We start from the raw sequence: 15,742 nt of genomic DNA, 5'->3' as shown, positions 1-15,742 counted from the left end.
TCAAGAGGATACCTCAGAGACACACTCACCCAGAAATGTGCTTTGGGTCTCCTTTCTCTGTATCTCATTTCCCCTTAATTCCAAGTTTCTAGAGAAGGCCAAGAACTGCAGTGCCAGTGTGATCCTCACAGGCTCCTTTTGGCTGTGCCAGGTGTGGCTTCCTCTGCTTTAGCCTTATTTCATGGCTAGGCTTCCACATAAAGCCTTCCAAGAATTTCCAGTATCACTTGTCTGCCAAGCTTTGCGTAGACCTTCATTCTTTTAGATTAACTACCTTACTTACTCCACTTCATATACTAAGATTGTAGTCTAGATTCTTTCCTCTGCCCAGAGATCTGGCATGTGAAAAACGTATCGTAGCAAATGGTCATGATCCCCCTCCCCCCTTTGGGTGCTTCCAGTGAGGTAGATCCTGCTCCTCTTTCTAGTAGCTTGGAGTATTTGTCACAGATTTTTTTTTTTATCCTGATCTTAGGTTTTCTTCTATTATCTGTCAGCTATTTCTGATTTCCACCTGGGTGCTGTTGTGTGTCCGTAGCTCCCTTCAAAGTTTGTAAGACTTTTCTGAGAGGTGCTTTTGTTCTTTTGCCCCAAATCAAATCACCATTTTATCCTTGGGACCTCTATTTTGTTTTTGAAGTTTGCACTTTCACCGTTCAAACCTGTTGCTTCCACAGATCTGAAATAGCTGTTATGAAAATCTCTATTCCTTGTGTCTGTCAACTCAGCCAGAAGATTATGAACTTCTAATGCATATATGCCAACCTTTATATGTGTGTGTATGTATGTATTTATATATATATATATATATATATATATATATATATATATATATATATATGTATATGTATGCATATATATATATATATATATATATATGTATATGTATGCATATATATATATATATATATATATATATGTATACACACACAAATATATATGTATAAAATATGGTTTACTATCGTTAGTGCAAAAGGCAAAACACATTCCGTTCGACTATCGAAAGAAACCACCAAACCCAGAATTCCGACGGCTTCACAATGTCGACCCATATGATCGAGACATTTGGGTCGACATTTTCATCCAAAACATCACGTGATATCCATTTAGAAGCTGATGTACATCAAACTCCTATACAAAATATTATGTTTTTGCAGGGGGGCAAGCCTCCCTGTGCCCCCCACACCCTCCTGCTAATAATATATTCCAACTCTGAGAATGCACCACAGTGGGGATTTGGATGAAATTCCAGTCCCCACTGTACCGCGATCTCTGTACAGTTAGTCAAATACACTTATGCGAATGCACTACTGCATTCATATAAGTGTGCTCGACTATCCTGTACAGTCCACATTTTGTGAACGACAGTCTGATTTTCGGCAGCATACATGCCAGCAGATTGTTGTTCGCACTAACGATAGTAAACCATAAACTGTGTGGATATATATATATATATATATATATGTGTGTGTGTGTGTGTGTGTGTGTGTGTGTGTGTGTGTATATATGTATATATCTCATCTTCCACACAAAGACAGTAGTGCCCATGAGAACTTTTTCACACTTTAGGAGATCAGAGAATGTAACATTAATCAATCCATCGAGCTTCCAATGTTTCGCCCTAATTATACCAACCAGAGGGAATATCTCCTTCATTGTATGGGTGTTTATAGACAACTTGAGTTTTATTTGGCTAGTGCAAAATCTGAAAACAAAAATAGATTCATAGCTTTTTATTTAATTTTCTTTAAGAATTTGGTTTGTAAAGTGTCCAAACCAGTCATTTCACTTTGGCTGTCATAGTCGAGAAATGTTTTCTGAAGTATGGCAAACCTCCCCTCCTAGAATCTACAAATGTGCTTTTTACCAAAGCAGTGGCTTCTTCACAAGCCTTCTTCAAAATCTCCTTAGTGCATGACATTTGTGCAGCTGCTGCACTGATATCACTGACAGTTTCCTAAGGGATTACAGCTTGGATGTGATTTCCAGGTCTAGCTCTTCTGTCATTGTCACCATTATTCAGGACATTCTTTGTTAAGATACACCCAAGAAGTCTAGTTTGAGACTCTGCCCTGGTGGTAACAGGAATGAAACTCCCAACATCAAATGCAAAATTCATTTGTTTAGAGTAATGCTAGATGTGCATTGCCAGCTTTATCTCTATCAGCCTGCTCCATCATCCACCATCTGGGGCTGATGGTGCCTTCACGTTTGGTAAGGTTCTGACCAAGTAAATAGTTCCTGGTTACACCTGCCTTTCCCAGGCTGCCAGAGATCTGAAGTGGGGTAAAGGGGAGGGGCTAAGTCCTGCCAGGTTTAGTCATAAAGGTGACAGAGATGAAACTGCCAGCACGTGGTAAGTGTATACTTTTCATTTATATATTCTTATATTTACCATCACAGTAGATCTGTAAGGTGATGTCACTTGAATGTTAAAACATCAAATTTGGGTTGTACCTACCTTATTCGTGTCTTCTCCCAGATAGAAATTGTAAAAACAATGGTATCTTCCTTAGGAAGTACCTGTGCGGGTCTCATGGTACAGAAGTGTTGTAGATAGGCACAAAACTCCTTTATAACAGCTCTCGTTTTTCCACATCCTTTCCAGTTAAACAATGCAATATTCTCCAAAGGGAAAAATAGTTACAGTTGGTAAATAGACAAATCTTCCTTTATCTTAGTAAATTGCTTGGTATGATAATGTAGTGTATGACAAATTTGTCTTCAAGATCTAATATTGCTAAAGAAAACAGTAGTTAACTTATGTAAAGAAGCAAAAGTGCAGAAACCGTTTTAAGGTTATATTAACACACTTCCATAATTGTAGCACTGAACACTGACTTAATATATAACCCTGATATATGCAGAATAAAATTATTTTGCTACAGCAAGCATAGAAACAAAAAATGCAGTGTTAAATAATGCAATCTTAGTATGCATTTAATGAAAATGAGTGAAACTTCCAGAAGATGTACAGCAAGTGGAAAATTCTGTAGTGTATGGGTAGTAATGTACTGTAAAAAAAATGTTTTCATTGTAGTAATAGTAATAAACGTTAACATGCTAGAACCTTAATGTAAGATATAAGAAAGATCCCAAATCTTGGTAAATGCTAATTGTTCAGTAACAGTAAAGACTTTGTTCAATAACAGTAAAGACTTGGTGCATAAATGCAATAACAAAATAAATAGTTTGAACTGTGCCCTACAATCAACTAAGAACGAAAAGCTTTGAAATCATTTGCATTACATCGGCCTCAATATTCTGAGTGAGATTTTTTCTAGGCTTTCCAACTCTTGAGTCATAAAAAAACATTGTATTACAAATGTGAGGATTATATACAGTGGATATAAAAAGTGTACACACCCCTGTTAAAATGCCAGGTTTTTGTTATATAAAAAAAAATGAGATCACAGTAAATTATTTCAGAACTTTTCCCACCTTTAATGTGACCTATAACCTGTGCAATTCAATTGAAAAACAAACAAATCTGTTAGAGGGAAAAAATATAAAAATTAAAAAACATACAATAAGCTGGTTGCATAAGTGTGCACACCCTTAAACTAATACTTTGTTGAAGCACCTTTTGACTTAATTACAGCATTCAGCCTTCTTGGGTAGAAGTCGGTCAGCATGGCACATCTTGACTTGGCAATATTTACCCACTCTTCCTTGCAAAAGCGCTCCAAATCTGTCAGATTGTGAGGGAGTCTCTTGTGCACAGCCCTCTTCAGGTCACCCCACAGATTTTCTATTGGATTTAGGTCTGGGCTCTGGCTGGGCCATTCCAAAACTTTAATTTTTTTCTGATGAAGCAATTCTTTTGTTGATTTGGATGTATGCTTGGGGTCATTGTTGTGTTGATAGGTGAAATTCCTCTTCATCTTCAGCTTTCTAGCAGACGCCTGAAGGTTTTGGGCCAAAAGTGACTGGTATTTGGATTTCTTATTGTTAATACAGTGTTAACTTTGACATGTATATTGTACTGCTTTATGTTAAAATCCATGCATCTTATTGTTACTATATTGCCTACTAGCTATTTATGTAACTGAAATTGTATTCTGCTGTATAAGTTGTACATGGAGCTTGACTCCACTGAAAATGGGCTCTCCTAGGCCCAGTGGACTTTCCCGGTAAACAAATGCAATAAATAAAAAATAAATAAATGTTCATCATTCCCTCCACCTTGACTAAAGCCCCAGTTCCAGCTGATGAAAAGCAACCCCAAAGCATGATAGTGCCACTACCATGCTTCACCGTAGGGATGGTTATTTTTGGTGATGCAAAGTGCTGTTTTTGTGCCAAACATACCTTTTGGAATTGTAGGCAGAAAGTTCAACCTTAGTCTCATCAGATCATAACACATTTTCCCACATACTTTTGGGAGACTTGATGTATTGTTGTGCAAATTTTAGCCGGGCCTGGATGCTTTTGTATGTAAGAAAAGGCTTCCATATTGCAACCTTGCCCCATAGCCCAGACATATGGAGAATACGGGAGATTGTTGTCAAATGTAGTACACAACCAGCACTTGCCAGAAATTCCTGCTGCTCCTTCAGTGTTGCTGTAGGTCTCTTGGCAGCCTCCCTGACTAGTTTTTGTCTCGTCTTTTCAGCAGTTTTGGAGAGATGTCCAATTCTTTGCAAGGTCACTGTTGTCCCATATTTTCTCCACTTTTTGATGACTGTCTTCCACGGTATATCCAATGCTGTGGAAATATTTTTTTTGTACCCCTCTCCTGACTGATACCTTTCAACAATGAGATCCCTTATGTGCTTTGTCTGCGAACCATGGCTTTTGCTGTAGCAGGCAACTGAGTAAATGTCAGGAAAATCCTATAAGGACAGCTGAACTTTATTTGGGGTTAATCAGAGTTCATAGGTGTGTACTAGGCTAATGTCCCTACAGCCTTTGCAAGCCTAGCCCATAGGATTGTCCTGGCTTTGTTCCACCAAATGTTAGTTTCCAGTGCTTCTATCAAGCAAAGCCATTGAAGTGATACCCGGGGTGAATTTTCTATTTCCCATCCACTCATCAAGATTTCTGTTGCCAGTGAGGTGCTCTGCTTGATGTGTATTGGAAGTCTATTCCAGAGCATGGGCAGTTTCTGGGTTAAGAACCTGTCCCTCCAGCACATTCTGTTGACTGAGGTAATGAGGTTGAGGTCTCTGGAGTGTGTGGTGCGGAGGGATTGGGATTTGTTTTAGATGTAGCATATCTAACAGGGTTGTGTCAGACATGGCTTTGTAAGTCGAACAGAGATTGCCTCTAAGTAGGCAATATGAGACAGAGAATAGCTGGAGTTTTTTTGAGTCTGTCCATATAGGACATGTGTTTAAGGCCCAGTATCCTGTTTGTGATGTACTTTTGTGATCTCTCCAGTTGTTGCAGGTATCTGGTGAGGTATATGCCAAATGGGGCATTGTACTCGATGATTGTTCTTATGAGGGAGGAGTATAGAGAGACTATGACCTCCTCTTTCCTGGATGCGAAACCTTAGTAATGAGATGTGCCACATAGAAGGATTTTCTGACCACAGTGGCTATGTGGTGGTCAAAGGAGAGGTTACTGTCAACCTGCGTTCCTAGATCTCTTATAATGCCTTCAGTGTTCCATGGACTGCCATCGATGTGGGAATTCATGGGAACCAAGTTTTTTACAAAGGGGATGATGACACATTTTTTGGTCCTTGAGTTTAAGGCCATGGTTTTGACACCAATTGTTGGTCTCGGTGAGGCCTTTTTGTAGGATGTTTACATCATTTGGGGAGTTAAAAATGGCTCCCAGCTTGCAATCATCTGCAAACTTGGTCAGCCAGAGGGCCTTCGTGTTGGCCTGGACTTCTGAGAAGTTGATGCCAGACAGGAGAGAACCCAGGACCGATCCCTGTTGGACTCCACTCATGACTGGTCGGCAGTCTGACTTGGAGTTTGCTACTTTCACACTGTGGGTTCTATCTGTGAGCCAGTTTGACACCAACCTTGTGATATAGGGGTTGCTGCTTAGTTTAGTAAGTCTGTCTATGATTCTGGAGTGGGGAATGGTATCAAAGGCTTTGGCCAGATCAAGGTAGGCTGTATGAACTACCTTGCCTTCAGCCACAGCTCTGGGAACTGACTCAAAGAAGCCAACCAGGTTGAGCAGGCATGATCTGCCCTTCCCAAAGCCAAATTGCATGGGATACAGAGTTTGGAGATTCCCTGTATCCTTATTTATCAGGTCCATAATGATTCGCTCCATAGCCTTACATATCAGACTTGTCAGGCTAACGGGGCGGTAGTTCCCCAGGTCCATAGTCACTCCCCCTTTTTTTTGGAGAGGGATGACTGAGGCAGTGCGCCATTCAGTAGGGACAAAGCCTGAGGTGAGGCTGTGATTGAACAGGGCACATAGGTATGGTGCCAGTTCATTTTGTAGTTCATGTAGAACACAGCCAGGGATATTGTCTGGTCCCATGGATGGTGTATTCTTGGCCTTGGAGAGTGCAGTTTTAACCTGCGCAACAGTAATATTGGGTGCCTGGCATTCTTTTGGTATTGTGATTGGTCCTTTATGGGGGAAGAGAAGGGGCAAAGTGGGCACTGAACCTATCGGCCAGTATACTGGCAATATCTGTTGGCTTGGTATAAGAGGTACCGTTGTGCAGTAGCTTGGAGCAAACCTGGATATTGCCGTGGAGATTCTTGACATAACCATAGAAGACCTCGTGATTATCTTTAGTATCTGCTGCAATCTTGTTCTCGTAGCTAGCTTTAGAGGATTTCATGGGGGATCTCAACTTTTTGTTTAGGCTAATAATGGAGTTTTTCCAGTCTTCGGACTTCACCTTTTTCAGCAACAGTTTCTTTCTCCTGTTGTAGAGTTTGGTTGTGGCAGGGGGACCACCAGATTGGCTTCCTTTTTTTGGAGGAGAACGTCTTGGTTCTGTTTGGTATGGCCAGTTCCATGCATTTGTGTACGTGTTCATACAATGCACTGGTGTATGATTCGGCAGTCATGCACCCATTCTCCATCTGCATGGCTGTCATGAAGTTAGCCACCTCTGTTTTAGGAGTCCAAAGTTAGCTTTGAGAAGTTTTTCACTGTGGTTACCTTTGTAGGGGGTGTGGGTGGGATGTGGCTATCCATGGTGATTAGCCTGTGGTCAGATCTAACCAGGGAGGAGTTGACTGTTGGTGTAGAGCAACAATCACCCATGTTAGTGATAACCAGGTCAAGGATGTTGCTCCCTCTAGTGGGGGTAAGTATGAGCTGGTCCAGGGCATTGAAATTAATGAATTCCATGAAACGTTAGGCAAGTGTATTGGTACATGAGTAGTTTTCCCAGTTAATGGAGGGGTAGTTGAAATCGCCCAGTATGAGAGTGTTAGGTTGGACCCTAATATTTTCCAGGGTGCCTAGGAACATGGAGTGAGAGTCTTAGGACATGGTTGGGGACCTATAGCAGGCTACGACCTGAGTCGTTGTTTTACCCAGTGTTAGTTGTACCTGAAGTATCTCTGTTGTGTTATGTTGGGCTACCAGTCTGGAGGTTGTGCATATCCTTTTGAATATGGAGACACCACCACCTTTTGGGGCCGAAAGGTGTGGAATGAATTATAGCCTGGTAGTGCAGGAGTGCTTTCTGCTGCCTTGAACCATGTCTCTGTTATGGCAGAAACATTGATGTTCTCCATTTTAAGGAGTGCTTCGAGCGAGTTCATCTTGAGATGTAGACTAGCATTGAGCAGCATAGCCGTCAGATTGCATTTATTTATAGCAGTTACGGTGGTAATTTGGTCATTGGAAGACTACCTAAAAAAGGCATAATAGGGGTGGCAAGAGCCTTGGCCGGTATGCTGAATCCTGGCGCTGACAGGTGCAGGCCATCTCTGGCAAAGCATCGAGGTCTGTCAATCATGTCTCTTTAAATGATGGCAGGTGTGCACCCAAGAAGACCGAATGCTGTAATTTAAATCAAAAGGTGCTTCAACAAAGTATTAGTTTAAGGATGTGCACACTTATGCAACTAGCTTATTATAATTTTTTTATTTTTTATACTTTTCACCTAATAGATTTGTTTGTTTTTCAATTGAATTGTACAGGTTATAGGTCACATTAAAGGTGGGAAAAGATTTGAAATGATTTATTGTGGTCTCATTTTTTTTATATCACAAAAACCTGGCATTTTAACAGGAGTGTGTATAGTTTTTATATCCACTGTATGTACCATAGCAATGGTATTCCAAGTGGAATGTATTAGTCATTGATATTGAAAGAAGATCACCAGGCAAAAAAGTAATGAACTGTGTGTCCTTTTCTTTGGTAGTCCATAAACAGAAGATGGAGCAGTGCAAGAATCTCGTAAGGATAAAGTCTTCCTTTTATAAATTCTGCCTTCCTTGGAATCCATTTCTTGACTTATACTGTTTTTGCAGGGTGTACCAAATAATTGGGCTTTTCCAGAGACTTTGAGCTGTGTTTCAGTTAAGAAAGAAACTAAAGTTTTTGCACTCCTATTTGAATTTACTCCAAAACTTGCAGTCCTATACTTTGTTCAGGTCCCAAACAAAAAAGAAAACCTTGAGAGTGGAAATACTTTGATACTGTTTTGCTCTTGTGTCTGCATTTCTTGATTTGGCTGTCATTGGGGGAAAAGCTGAAGTAAAGATGAGGACAATCAAAGCTTAATAAATATAAATAAATAAAGACACTGACAACAATAAGTGTCATATTTCGTCCTGGCACATTGGAAGGTATGAAGAACTGAAGAGGCTTTTGACCAATGCAGGACATGTAAGGAAGTCTCATCAGTGGCCTATTTAAGCCATTGCTACTTCACTGGAAAGATGTCACTTTCCAGAAGAAGACATGAAAAAAGTGTGTTGTGGTTCCAGTTATTGTAAACCCTCCCTGAAGAAGATTTAAGAGGATCACTGTCTACATCCAGCTCCTACTCTTCTTGCTCCCCCACCTCTCTACTATGAATTAACATTTTGAAGCTCTTGCAGATTGTTTCTGATGTCTGATATTTATAAAGGATTTGATTCTCTGGATAGGTTTTATACTTTTTGAAATGAGTATGTTACTTATCCTCAGTTTGAAAAATGTCAATTCCCCTGCAACAAAACCCAGCAAAGCATGTGGTTTTGATACTTTCTTCCTGTTTTTTTTTTCCGGACAGATTTGATGCTGATGTTGAAGCAAAGAAAATTAATTCCTTTACTATGTATGTTTTTGTCAGAGTATTATCTTTTAGGTGTTTTCCACAGTGGAATAGCTATCACTGGATTATGAGGCTATTTTAAGTGACCAGTGTTTTAAATAATATATGTTGCCTCATTAGTATAAACATGTTTCATTCTGGTTCTTACTGCTTCAAACCTACAGGTTGTGGATTTATGGCTAGAGAGCAGATTTGACTTAAGGAGGAGTATGTTCATCTCTTCAGTGGTACCATCTTTTCTCCCCCCTCTTGTATTTCCTGATCATTAGCCCCCTCCACTATCATTCAGCCAGTTTGTTCCCCATCATCAGGACAGGGGTCAACCAGGAGGGCATCATTCAGATAGCTCGACATCTGGGTGGTTCAAGTTTTTCTGCTTAGGTATCCCTAGCCCTAATTCATACAGCTGGCAAGGCATGCAGAACTGTGTGCAGTGGACTGATGGCAGTGGCCTTCTGTCACTTCTGCAAGGGGAATTCCCTCATAGCAGATTTATCCACCCTCAAGGCATGAGTAGAGGGCTCCCCAGTCTCCACCAGGGAGATTACACAGTCTAGTGTTCCCTGAATGCTCACAAACCTCCTCATCCACCTAGGAATGGTAATTAGGTCACATCCCTTCCTCACCCTGCCTCGGTCATTCAGTGCCAAGGACACTAGGTCAATCCTAGTAGGCTGGGTCACATTCAAGAATGTATTCCCTCCATCAGTGATCTGATGGTGACACTAGTAACTTTAAAGGTTTCTGCTTCTTTCTTCTCTAGAGAAAAGTGGGCATCCTGGCTACAGCACTGCTTAGTGTACTAGTGGATGTTTCTTTGCTCCTCTAGAGATCTGCTATTAAGTCCCTGTGGGAATATTGTTATGTATATTCCAATGAGGTATTTGTTCTATCAATTGCCGTGTCTCCATTAGATGGTCCTGTATGAATTTTCAAGACCCAGACACCCAAAATCCAACCATTGAATCATAAATGGTCGACCACATAATTTCCCTAAATACCATTCTGTACAAATTATAATGTTTTTGTGGCAAGCCTCCCTGCATACCCAGATCCCCTTACTTAAATTGGTTCCATGCTCATACAGTAGTGAGGAAATGGGAAACACCATTCAAATGTGAATAAAGAAACCACATGATCTAAGATCTCATAGTTAGATTAAATGTGTAGCAATTACAAGGAGCAGAAATCTGAGGGGCTCAAGAATGGAAAAATTGCATCCAGTTAAATAGATGCCAGTAACTGTTAGGGCACCCTCCATTTGAGATAACTCTGTCATTGGAGCCACCTCCTCATCATATTCCCATCGTACTTTTCTGAAAGCTCTATCAGCAGCTCAGTTGTCTGTTTCATTGATGGAAAAGTCCAGTTTAGTAAAATTGAGACCCCACTTATAGTCATTTTCCTTGCTATCAAAAGCTGTCATGAAAAAAGTAACCTTCTTGCAGGAGTCTGTTTCTGTGGAAGAGTATTTTTTGGGGAAATATTATTGAGTTTCTTCCACAGGAGGTGACATTAAGGAGTTAGAGAGGAGTGAAGGCACCTTCTCAGGAATCTGTCCTTTCTTTGCAATCTCCTGGCTACTTTTTTCCATAAGTTCCCGGTGTTCCTGTTTCCCTTCCCACCAGAGTAACTGGAGTATTATTAGGTGTTCAGGTCTTTTAGGAAAATAATGGGCCTTCCTGACATATAGTGTAGGATAATGCCGATTCTTCTCATGTAGAGTGTTTAGATTTGCCTGAACTCCCTCTTAGTGTGGTTTTCCAGTACACCATGATGAAAAGCAGGTTTTGATGGTGGTTAAGAAGCTCTGTAACACTTCTCCCTCCTGTCTAAGGTTGACGGCAGTTACCTCCCCAAGCTGATTGCTTTCTGTCATGATGCCCTTGTGCAACAGTGGCCATCTCCAGAGCCAAACAAGAGCTGCAAATGGCACCAAAGCACCAGAGTGACCTGCCTTCTGAGAAGTAATGTAGGAGGCTAGACCACTGGAGATAAGAATGTGCACTCCCATCTTCACCCTTAGGGCAGGTGGTAAAATATTCCTCCCTTTTGCGTAAGGGAGTCAATTTAATTTCAAATGCATATGACAAGGAAACAAATTATTGGCTAAAGAGTCTGATAGTCAGCTTATCCCTGAGTGAGCACAGTTGCAATGAAAGTGACCTTGAAAATGTGTGCGTGGTACAGCTTGTCAAGCTCTCTACAAGAGCTTCAACATAATATTGTCATGTCCCTTCACTGGACCTTTGCTTCTTGGAAAATAAGTTAAGCAGGGACTCCCTGAACTTAAAGATCACCAAAAAGAAATAAAAGTTGCACATTAATTACACCATTCTGATAAATTTTAGTCTGCTGCCAAGTTTTCTCATTTAAAGAAGAGCCAAAGGTGCAGCTGCCCTCACTTGCAGACTTCTCAGGATCAGTCTGCCATTAAGAAAAAGAAGACAAGATCCCAACCCCAAAAGAAGAAGTCCAAAACAGATGTAAAGGATTCCTCTCTCGACTGTGTGGAGGATGTTTGGAGGGCTGTGTTTACAGTGTTGTTCTCCCCACTTAGCCAGCATTTGAAAAACCATCACTGGAGAGTTTTCGGTCATGTTCATCAGGGGCATAGAGTTCTTGTCATTTTTACCTCATCACAAGTTTTCCCTTCTCCACAGAGTACCTTCCATTATTTTTTTTCCTCTTGAGTATTTTTTGACTCCTCATAATGAGTGCAAGTCCCTTCCAATGAGCCTCAGGTTGATTCATTCCCTATCAGTGGCATTGTGGTGTCTTATTTGGTTGAGAGCTGACCAGAGGGAGCCATCATCCAAGTAGGAATGAAGGTTTTGTGCTACAGTATTGTGTGGACTGTCAGCTTCCTTGTAGCCAGCCCTGTCATGTACTTTCCAGACGAACAACCCAAAGGACCTGCAGAAGGAGGGTCAGTATCATCATTGATCATATCTGTCCATCATCCTGTACTGCTGCAATTCATTTTGGCCTGTGTGAGAGCCCAGAGAAAGCCCTCATTAGCCAGGCTATTTCTGATGCTCACTAACTCCTCCCCTGGTGGCTGTGAGTGCTTGTGCCACTGTATGTACCTAAACACATGCAAAGACAACTAGCATCACCAGCCTGGGAAGCCAAGCCTGCACCCTGAGTAATTATATAGTGACAGTGGTAGACAACACTTTTAAGCATTAACCACTGTGTATTTACCAGAGTTAGAGAAGCATATCTTCAGTACATCTTATTCAAAAGGGCATGTCTAGTCACTCAAGGGAGAGGATTGTACTGCTGTGCACCTCACTAATTTGGCCTTTTGTTGAATACAGTGCTGCATTTTGTAGCCTTCAAAGAAGCCTCCTGAAAGAATTCAAAATGTACAATTCCTAAGTAGAAAAATCAGAGGGCTAGAACAGTTCTACTATTCGGAAGGGCTTCAAGAGCTTTCGTGATGGCCTGTATCTGATCTCTGCCTCGTATAAGGAAGTGCCTGATGCAGTCTTATTTGAAGGCTTGTGCCTGGACCACATTACTGGGGGAAGCTGATTCCAGATTGAAGAAAGTAATAGAAACAAGTGACAGATGCATAACACAGCACCTTCTAAATGAATGAAATAAGATTTGAGTTATAGTTGGAAGTCAGTTAGTCATTAACTTCTTCATAAATAACTTTGGTGCTTGAGACTCTGTCTTGACCAGCAATTGAGCTTTAAATTACACTTTAACAAATCAAGAATAAAAATTAACAAATTTGTTTTCTGGATGAGAAAGATCCCATGTGTGCTTTCTCTAAGGGAGGAATAGCTATTGTGAAAGGCTTTTTTATTAGTACAAGTAGAATGTGGCCATAGTTTAAATTTACAAGTTGTAACTACTCTACAAACTGTCAGCAACTAAATAAATAAGCCTGCCCCTTTTGTCCAAAAATGGTTACCTTTACCATACCCTAACCAACCCTAAAAGTCTCCGGTTTTGGTAATGAGCTACACGTTTGCATGGCTGTATAATTTATGAACTGCTATCCTTTTCTTTTGTTTCTTATTGCCAACTTTTTTAGAACCTCTTCATACTTACATCTATCCCTCATACTGACCCAGTTATATAAAAACCCGAGACAGAACTTCACTACATTCGACATACTTTTTTACATACAACCTCTCACCTATGGGAATCTATCTCAACCTCATGAAAAAATTCAGTAGTGGCCACAATTCTAATCTCATTTCAAAAATGTTCTCCAAAATGAAGCCAAAAGCTAATTTTTTCAAAAGAATTGAATGACCTGATGTAAGCCATCTGTCACACTAACCACCTACCCTGTTCACCTTCCAGCCCCCAAACTTTCACTTCTTCAGTGTATTGTAATCAGTTCCCATACATCTTCTACACTTCCCACCCTCTTTTACCTTTATTCCTCTACTCTCCTTTATTCTTCATTATCAAAATTCCATCTTGGCACACCATCATTTCACTCCATGTTCTCTCTCACTGTTTTCACATTTTCTTAATCATCTTTAGACCTCCTCTTTGATCCCTTACCTTGGGTGTCCTCTAATCCTGGTAACTTAATGAAACATTTTGTTTATTCATTGTGCAAATTTACCTGTCTCGATATCAGTCTGTTTATTAAATTTTTTTTACATCTACCCCTGTGGAAGAGTGTTAGCCAAAACTGTACCTCCACATAGCCTGTGTTGAACTAGTGGTAAGATGCTGGAAAACACCAGGTAGGGGACAGTACTGAAGAGAGTGGTGGGAGGCAGGCAGGTTAGCTAGCTGCATTGACAACACCTGCATGAGTGGAGGTGTATTGCCTACAACAAGGAGGTTAGCCTGTCCATTCTGTGTAGGGTGAGACACTTAGTGAGGAGTTAGTGATAAACATTTTGAGACTTGGGGATGCACAGCCCCACTGCCAACAGTGGATGCATCTGTCCATCTGATCCCACAGGTTTTTTAACCAATAATCCAGAATGAACCAAAAAAAAACAAGTAAAACATGAAGGTCTTGAGATAATATTCCATCGATTCAAAACACAAGTATTTGTACCATTCAAGTGCAAGTTGATATGCAAGAATTTAAATTAAAAAAAACTGACACATGATACAATAATTTTATTATCAGTTTTAATATTTTTGTATTGATATTTGTATTCTTTGTTAAGATTGGTTTTGAACATTTACTTGAATTCATTTGTAGTCAGTGTGATAAGTTTGGTATGTATTGAATTATGTTCCTTTAAGATGATGTATGGCATTGGAATGTGAATTCATTTCATTGGGTAATAAGTGTATTTTGACTATGAATTTGTTAAGCTAAGTTAATCTGATGAAGTCTCTGTTAGAGATGAAAGCACTTATTTGAACTATAACAATAAACATGCTTGTGTTTTGAAGTGGTGGGCTGTTGTCTGAAAACTTTTACAACTTTGTTTTGTTTGTTTGCGGTTATTATTATTATTTGACAGTGTGTTTGTGACGTGAGGTTTTTTAACCTGTTAAATAACTGTCTGCTAGAAAAGCAGTTCTCATGCCAAGTAACGTCCATTGTAATATTGTAATGATTGCAGTCACTTCTTCTATGACTCTTTTAATGCAGGGTAGTGTCATTCATGAGATTGTCATAATGCTATTTGATCCATGTGGATGTGTTTTATAAAACATCTTCTTACTGTATCATTACATTCCACGTTCTTTGATCTGTAGTACAGCAGTCGGAAAGCCATAGACATGTATTGCCACATATATAGAAGCACTGTCTAGCAAACTGTAATCCAGTTTTGTAGGTTTACTGGTCCTCTTAGATTTACGATTACAGATAATCAGCTTCCAGTTTTAGTTTGGTGCAACAAGGGGTTCATAGGTTCATACTAGGCTATCTGCCCTAGGGTATTTATAAGCCTAGCCAGAGTGTGTTTGGCTTTCACCACCCATTTTAAATTAATTTTGCTATGCCCTTTTTCGAGGTTAGTATACTGTGCCTCTGTCTAACAGTGACACAGAAGTGATACCCGGGGTAAACCTACGATCTCCCATCCACTCATCAAGATTCCTGTTGAAGAGAGTCAATGATGGACTCTGCCCAACCTGGACTAGGATTTTATTCCAGATTGAAGGGAGCCTCTGGGTTATGAATCTGTCCCTCCAGCATGTCTTATTTATTTCAGTGCTGAGGTTCAAGTCTCTCGAGCGCGTAGCTCGATGAGATTTGGATTTTCTGAGGTGCAGCATGTCCATTAATTCCGGGTTGGACATGGTTTTATACGTCAGGCACAGATCGCCTCTGAGCAGGCAGTATGCAAGTGAGTAGAGCTGGAGTTTCTTTAACCGGGCAGAATATGGCATCTGCTTGAGCCCTTTGATCCTCTTGGTGAGGTACTTTTGGGGTCTTTCCAGTTGCTGCAGGTGTGTGGTAAGGTACATCCCAAAAGGGGCATTGTACTCAATTATGGGCCTGATGAGGGATGAGTAAAGAGGCACGATGACCTCCCCTGATCTAGATGTGAATCCCTTCATGATTAGGTGGGCTATATAAAATGTTTT

This window comes from Protopterus annectens, chromosome 7.part1, assembly GCF_019279795.1.
Source record: "Protopterus annectens isolate FY-2018-M chromosome 7.part1, PAN1.0, whole genome shotgun sequence".
Classification (NCBI taxonomy): Eukaryota; Metazoa; Chordata; order Ceratodontiformes; family Protopteridae; genus Protopterus; species Protopterus annectens.
Note: the sequence above shows the minus strand (reverse complement) of the source record.